The sequence below is a fragment of the Trifolium pratense genome, linkage group LG4 (genome assembly GCF_020283565.1).
Source record: "Trifolium pratense cultivar HEN17-A07 linkage group LG4, ARS_RC_1.1, whole genome shotgun sequence".
In the NCBI taxonomy this organism is placed as follows: Eukaryota; Viridiplantae; Streptophyta; class Magnoliopsida; order Fabales; family Fabaceae; genus Trifolium; species Trifolium pratense.
Genome location: NC_060062.1, coordinates 40,428,161 through 40,435,065, shown reverse-complemented (window position 1 = coordinate 40,435,065; position 6,905 = coordinate 40,428,161). Strand labels below are relative to the sequence as shown.

At 30.3% G+C, this 6,905-nt stretch overlaps 1 non-coding gene across 1 annotated transcript; it reads right to left on the bottom strand.

The window, feature by feature from the left end:
- Positions 1-4,237: 4,237 nt before the first annotated feature.
- On the bottom strand, positions 4,238-4,310 carry TRNAA-UGC. The gene has a single exon. It is a non-coding gene; the product is annotated as a tRNA-Ala (tRNA).
- Positions 4,311-6,905: the final 2,595 nt, after the last annotated feature.

The following is a 6,905-nucleotide window of genomic DNA, read 5'->3' as shown; positions in this document are numbered from 1 at the left end:
CAATTGAGATTGGAAATATGGAGCAGGGGCCTATTCTTAATCTCCTTTATTTTAGTCCTTCACATGGCCCACGGATCCGATCTCATGTAGCGGTGAAACCTTTTCCACTGTTCTTTCTTCTTCTTCTTCTTTTTTTTTTTTTTTTTTGTGCAGTGTTACTTTAACAATTTGCACCAAATTACTAGTACAGTATATTGGGTTCGTTTTATTTCAAAAGAAAGATAAGTAACAACGCCATAAATAGAATCAACTTCTTAAGATAGTTATAACTGCTTAGAGTAGATAAAATAAAAGTGATTTTTTTTATAGTAAAAAATAAAATCAAATTGACTTTCATATTGTTTGGCTTTGGCACCTTCATCTTGATTCAGCTCTCAAACTAAATATTAAGGGGTCTTGTATTTCTACTAATCGTTTTGCAGCATATGTGGGTTTATAAGACATTCATTGGTCTTTATTAAAAGTTTTCTTGTTGAGATTATTATTTAGTTTTTTTACCATCTTTCTTGTCTTTATTGAAACTTTTTTTACAATATTTTTTAGTTTTTGGTTAAATATTATTTTACTCCTTCTTTCTTCTTTTCTTGTTGAGATTGACTAAAAAAACAGGTGATTCGTTTTGTCTGCGATGAATTTTGTGTTATGACTTCTCTTTGGTCCATCTTGCAAAAGTTATTCACATCTTTCGGATAACATATCTCTCATTATATTTACATACATGGAAGCCAATAAATGCGACAACCTTCTTATCAAATTAGGCCATGGCAGTAGTCTCTCTTATTTTATTCTTGATCATCCCCATAATCCATTGAAGTTGCACCTTCATTTTGATGTTTTAGGGTATAATACTTGTGTTATTCCGTAACATTTTTCGTGTTTACCTTCGTTAATGAAAATAAATAAATTGTATACTGTAAATAACCAACAAACCACACGAATAACTGAATCAAGGATCAAATGTTGACTTAGAATAATATCAACATTTAATATTAGACAATGTCTCAAATAAGATTGTCTATAGATAGCCCAAACCTACAAATGCGTTGGGCTTTAGCAGACACGTTTTCTCTATGCAATTCTCCTCATACATTGCTAAATACACCCCAATTTCCACTTCTCTATTTTTTCTTAAAAAAAGATTTGATTTATGTGAATATAGATAGTTATAAATGAGAAAAATGAGTGTGAAGAACACTCTTTTAAACACGCCATCTAACATTAATTGGTGAAACTCGTGCGGATCTCACAATTGTGTGCAAGACTTATTTTCAAAGTGAGAGATACACAATAATTTTAAACAATTAGAATGTTAAAAAGATAGTCTTCCTAAGATTGTTCATGAGGTCAGTTATAGCATAAAAAAAATTATTGTTTATCTCACTTTTACATAAATGTATTTAAACATAAATCGCTGTTCATTAAACTTCCTCTTAACAAAATTCAATTTTTTCACCACAAAACAAAGCATACACTAAAATCTGTCCGAACTATATGATTTGAGTTTAAAGAGAATAAAATCTGTCTCAGTTCTGCCCTATTGTCATGCCTACTAACTAGTCAAAATTGGATGATTTTTTTTAAAAGCGAACGATTAAATTTTTAAAACAAAAAATGACGCCTTTCTTTAACTTTTTTATGATTTTTTTTAATTTAAATTGAAATTAGAAAGTCAGATAGTGAAAAATGATACAAAAGAAGAGAGATATTTGAATTTAAAGAAGTTGTGAATAATTATGTTTAGAATTTGAATTTTTAGAATGAAATTGTGAAATTATGAAAGTTTCAAATTTTCATATTTTTAGAAGCCATGATTTTTATAGAGACCAAATGATCAGACTAAATTTTATTTAATACCTATATAATTTTGTTATAGAAATCAATTTATTCAATCGAATTATTCAATTTAACCAGTAATCAAGTGATTCGATCAATAAACTAATAACTTAGTACACTCACTTGATTCAGATGTCAGTTTTAACATCAAATAGTTTCAGCCTCAATTGAACCAACGATGGATAAATAGTCTGGTTTTTAAACCTTGATAGATTACAAGATTTTTTTAAAAGAATTACAAGACCTATATTATATATTATTGTATTGTAGCTACCTTTTACTTTAAACCCCAAGTGTTTTGGTAATCACGTGTGCCACATTAAAATATATGTCCCTAAATTTTGTATTGGTGTATTTTTTTTCGGACCCGGATTTGCTACAGTCCAAAAAGCACGCAGTTTTAATCTGGTCCATTAAATTCAGATCGGGCGGCTTAGATTAAAAACTGGGTTTTTCTAATCAAATCGATCTCAGCCATTAAAATCAAATCGGACGGTTTAAATTGAAAACAGCGTGTTACTGTGTGCTAATTTGACAGCACCAAATCTGATTCCTTTTTCTTCCATTAGAAAGATATCTTTGTCAACAATCACATGTTCATTCGTAAGTTATCATATGCCACTTTGACCAAACAAACAATAATTCATACTAGGATGACTGTGGTGGTCATGAGACAACTCACTTAAAAACAAAAGAAAAAAGAAAAGACAATTTAAAATCCACAACATAAAGGGGATGAATTAGCAAAAGCTAATTAACATGGGACATGTTTGAATGAAAATTTGTCACTTAAACACACCATTAGTCTTAATTTCTTCCATCAAAATCCCAAGTCCTAAAAAACATGCTAATCTCTTTCCCCCTAAATCCCGGAGGACCTATAATATTTAGCAAAAAAGTGTGTGCCAATTTTTGGAGTACATGCTAAAAACCACCCCATAGAAATTAGAAAATAATATAAAACATAAAAACAATACTTACTTGAAAGATATCTATATACTATATTTCTTTGTTGTGATCTCTTTGTTGAGTCATTATGGAAGAAATATATTTATTTTAGGGATGTCTAAATTACTAAAGTACATTGTCAAAATGTACCCTTCGGCTTGCCAACCCAACTTGGAATCACATCTTTTAAGATGGACCTTTGACTAACCTTTTTTTCTTTCCTTTTTTAAATGCTAAACTTTCCAAAACCTTCCATAAGGAAAAATGGAATGGAACACATAGCATTGCATTGGATCAGGATTTACTTTTGTTGCTTCTCCCACCGTTTTCAATTTCAGCTATTAAATTCAGATTGGATGGTTCAGATTGAATATACAATTAAATGATCTTATTTGTTGATTCAAATTGGACTACTCACAATTATAACCGTGCGCGTCAATAATTACCGCAACAAATCCATTTCCCATCGCATTTCACTCCCTCCCAAAGAAAAATATTATTAAGTCAAAAATAAAAATTATTTCCTCTTCACTATGGGCCCCAAAATGGGAGCTAATTAACATACTACCTTTCTGCTCTTAGTGGAGGAGTCAAGGAGCTTAGATTCAAAACTCTATGTGGATTCTTATAAGAAAGAAACACAAAGTGATTAGTAGTTGTATTAATCTTATCTTAATTATAAATAATAGTTGAAGCTATGTGACATCTGTTTCCTTTGAATACTTTTCACTTTCATTGTTGACAAAGTTAGGTGGGTGTAAAACAAGTTTATATTTAAAAAGGGTATCTAAGTATTTTTTGAAAAAGAAATTTAGATCACAATATTATTTTTTTTTCTGTTTAAAGAAAAATTGTCTCCTTCCCCATATATTTGAGAGTTCGGAGGAAGTATTTGAACAAGAAGAGAACTTATATGAAGTGTTTTAGTTGCTCCTACATAAAGAGACAAATTTTTATTCTTAGATACCAATTTTTTTAACAATTTTTCAAAATTAAAAAAACGTCTCGTTTGTAAGAGAAACAACACAAAGAGCACCTCATGTAAGTTTTATACTTACAAAAGAGTATAAAAAACAAAGAGTAGTAAAAGATAACTTGAGAGTTGAGGTTTGCACTACTACACTTATAAAGATTATCTATTTCATATTTCTAGTCAATGTGAGACTTCAAGAGTATAAAAAACGGGAGACAATATTGTGAGGATGCAGATCCACTTCAAGATTATGTTGAATATCTTAGAGTTGTCTCTTGTCTTGATGAACAATAAAAGTCTTGTCTCTTTATGGTCTATGGTAATGGGGGAGATGGAACAAAATCAATTAGCATTATATAAAACTTATTTTGAGTTCATTTAAAGATTTTGTTTTACTAAAAACAAAAACATCATTAAAAATATATATTTTTTGTCAAAAAATGTATACTTATTATGTTTTTGACTATTGTTTGGTACAAAAATTGGAGATGCGGGGGATCGAACCCCGTGCCTCTCGCATGCAAAGCGAGCGCTCTACCATTTGAGCTACATCCCCTTTTTTATTATTTCATCCGTCCCATTTTAAATGACCTTTTTTTTGCCCTCATTTGTCCCAAAATGCAATCAAAATTCATACGGAGATAAGACAAAGTGAGTATACTCAAATTCAATCGGATATGAGGCCGGAATTCTATTTTCAATCGGATACAAAATGCATCAAGGAGTGGATTTTCTTCTGTTAAATTTTCTCAAGTGAAAATCTATACCTTGCGTCTATTTTTAGCAGAGGAAATTTTATTGAACATATCTTGTCACAGAAGAGAATTTAGTCTCATATTTATTGGTATCACACTCATAGGGAGTACAAAAAAATAGTATTGGGGCATGGTAGGAACAATATAGTGGCTTGATCCATTCGATAAGAATCTATGATTGTGTTGAGCTATTTCCAATGCAATATAGCCATGTGATTGTAGGCCAATTAAGGGAGTAAGAATTATACTTTTCCTTCCAATGTGTCCCTCTCTATGGCTCTATTCTTTAGTTTTGTGGGGTGGTTTAGTCTAACTCAAGTTGCAAGTGTCCTTTAAACTTTTCGTTGCACTTTTTTGACTACAGCCTTTTTATAATGGCTTTTGGAGATCAGAAACAGTAAAGGTGATTAACCAAAAAGGCACAATATTACACCAAGAGTGTAATTAAATGTTTTTATCCATCAATTTTATGTCATTATAGTCATTTTTATTAGCAAAGGTTGTCAATTTGTCATAGTCTAAAAATATTTATCGAGGGTGGTCAATCCCTTAAATAGATCTCAATTATCTCGAATGAATTAATCTCAGTTACAAAAAAACAATAATTACATACAGAAAAATAATTGATCTTGTAAGTACGTGGTCAGATTTTTTTTTTTTGAAAACTTGGTATCCGGCCTTAGGACCAACTAATTCAAGGGGATCAATCTCACCGCCCACTTGCGGGGGCCTCATTTAAAGCCAGAGTTTTTTTGCTCTGTATGAACGTGGTTAGAAATTTAAATATTAAACTTATATATTTGAGAGATCATTTGCTCAAAGATATTAACTCTTAAATATATCTTTGTATATATCTCAATGAATTAGTCTATAACTCCAAGTAAAAAATAGGTGCACCTAAAAAAATATGATATAAACTTTCATCTAAAAGGTCTAGTTTTAGATTGAGTAGTTGCTTGAGAGCCTAACTTGAACTAGAAAATCAACACAATGCATTTTTATAACATTCTAATTATTAAGGAGCTAGGACCATAGTCAAATGCTATTATCAGTTTGGAACAAATAAATTCATATACTATAGTTATTAAAAATTCTACATTTGCTTACCAAAGAAAACAAAACAAAAATTGACATATGAAGCATATGTAGGACACTAAAATAATTAAAATATTTATCTTGTGGGTCCTTCAAAATGAGAGTTATTAATTTTTGTACTCTAATGTGGGGTTGTTTCCGTGACACAAGACAGGAAAACATCATACAAGTATCCAAAATTCTTAGATAATTTTGCGTGCAGTTAGAGATAATTTTAACTGCTCCCTTTGAAAATTATGAAGCAAACAAGAGCTTAAGATGTAATTGATTGATTATTTTTGCACAAAATGCGGATTAATTCACATGCACATAATACATTATATGTAGTTAGTGAATGAATGTGATGCTAAAATTAGTACCTCTAAATTCAAATGTTTTGAGATTCTCTAGGTGTATGTAGACAAAACTATGCAGTTGTTTTTCATTTTCTGGTTTTGTCAATTGGATTAATTATTCCTCCACAATAAGATTTCATTTTTACTAATCATTCAATCACATATAGGAAAGTTCGCCAATAATAAACAAATCTTACTAGGTCAATATCTATCAGGCCTAGAGTAAAAAAAAAAGTTAATTACACAAATTTTTTGGTAGATTTCACTATACATAAATAAAGAATGAGCAAAGGGTAAAAAAAGTCTAGTAATCTGGAGTTTGGCCGTGAGGTAAATAAGGTTTAATCAAATTTTTTTGTTGAAATGAATTCAGGTTCTTTTGAACGATTCATCTTAGAGGACTCATTGATTAATCAATCATTTGATTAGTAAATAATCATTTTATCTTTAAGATATGTCGTTATGTATAGGGCATGAAAAGGTTTTCTTTTTTAGTGCATAAGTATGGCTGTACAAGTTTTTCAATTATTTTACCTTGTATTGGAATAAGCACAATAGAGTTTACCAAGTCAATTCCAGGTACTAATTAATTGATGGGTTATGCTAACCAGTGTCCTCGGGGTACTAGTTAAGGATACTAAAAGGAGTAATTTTTGTATTGAAAAGAGCATTTCTTTATACTTATAAAAAGTAGATTACACAATTTCCAATATATTCATACCTTATTTAGCTTCTTAACCAGTACCCCAGGAGCACTAGTTAGCCTTTTCCTTAATTGATAAGCTGAGCCCTTACACGTGAACTGATATGCTAGTAGATTTAATTTGAGCAATCCTTATCAAATCCCAATACATTGCATTGACATGATGTAATAATTAAATCACTAAATTGTACAAGCATATATCATTATTCATTTGCTTAAAACAGCAATTATTAAATATGAGTTTGTGCTTATTACAAATATAC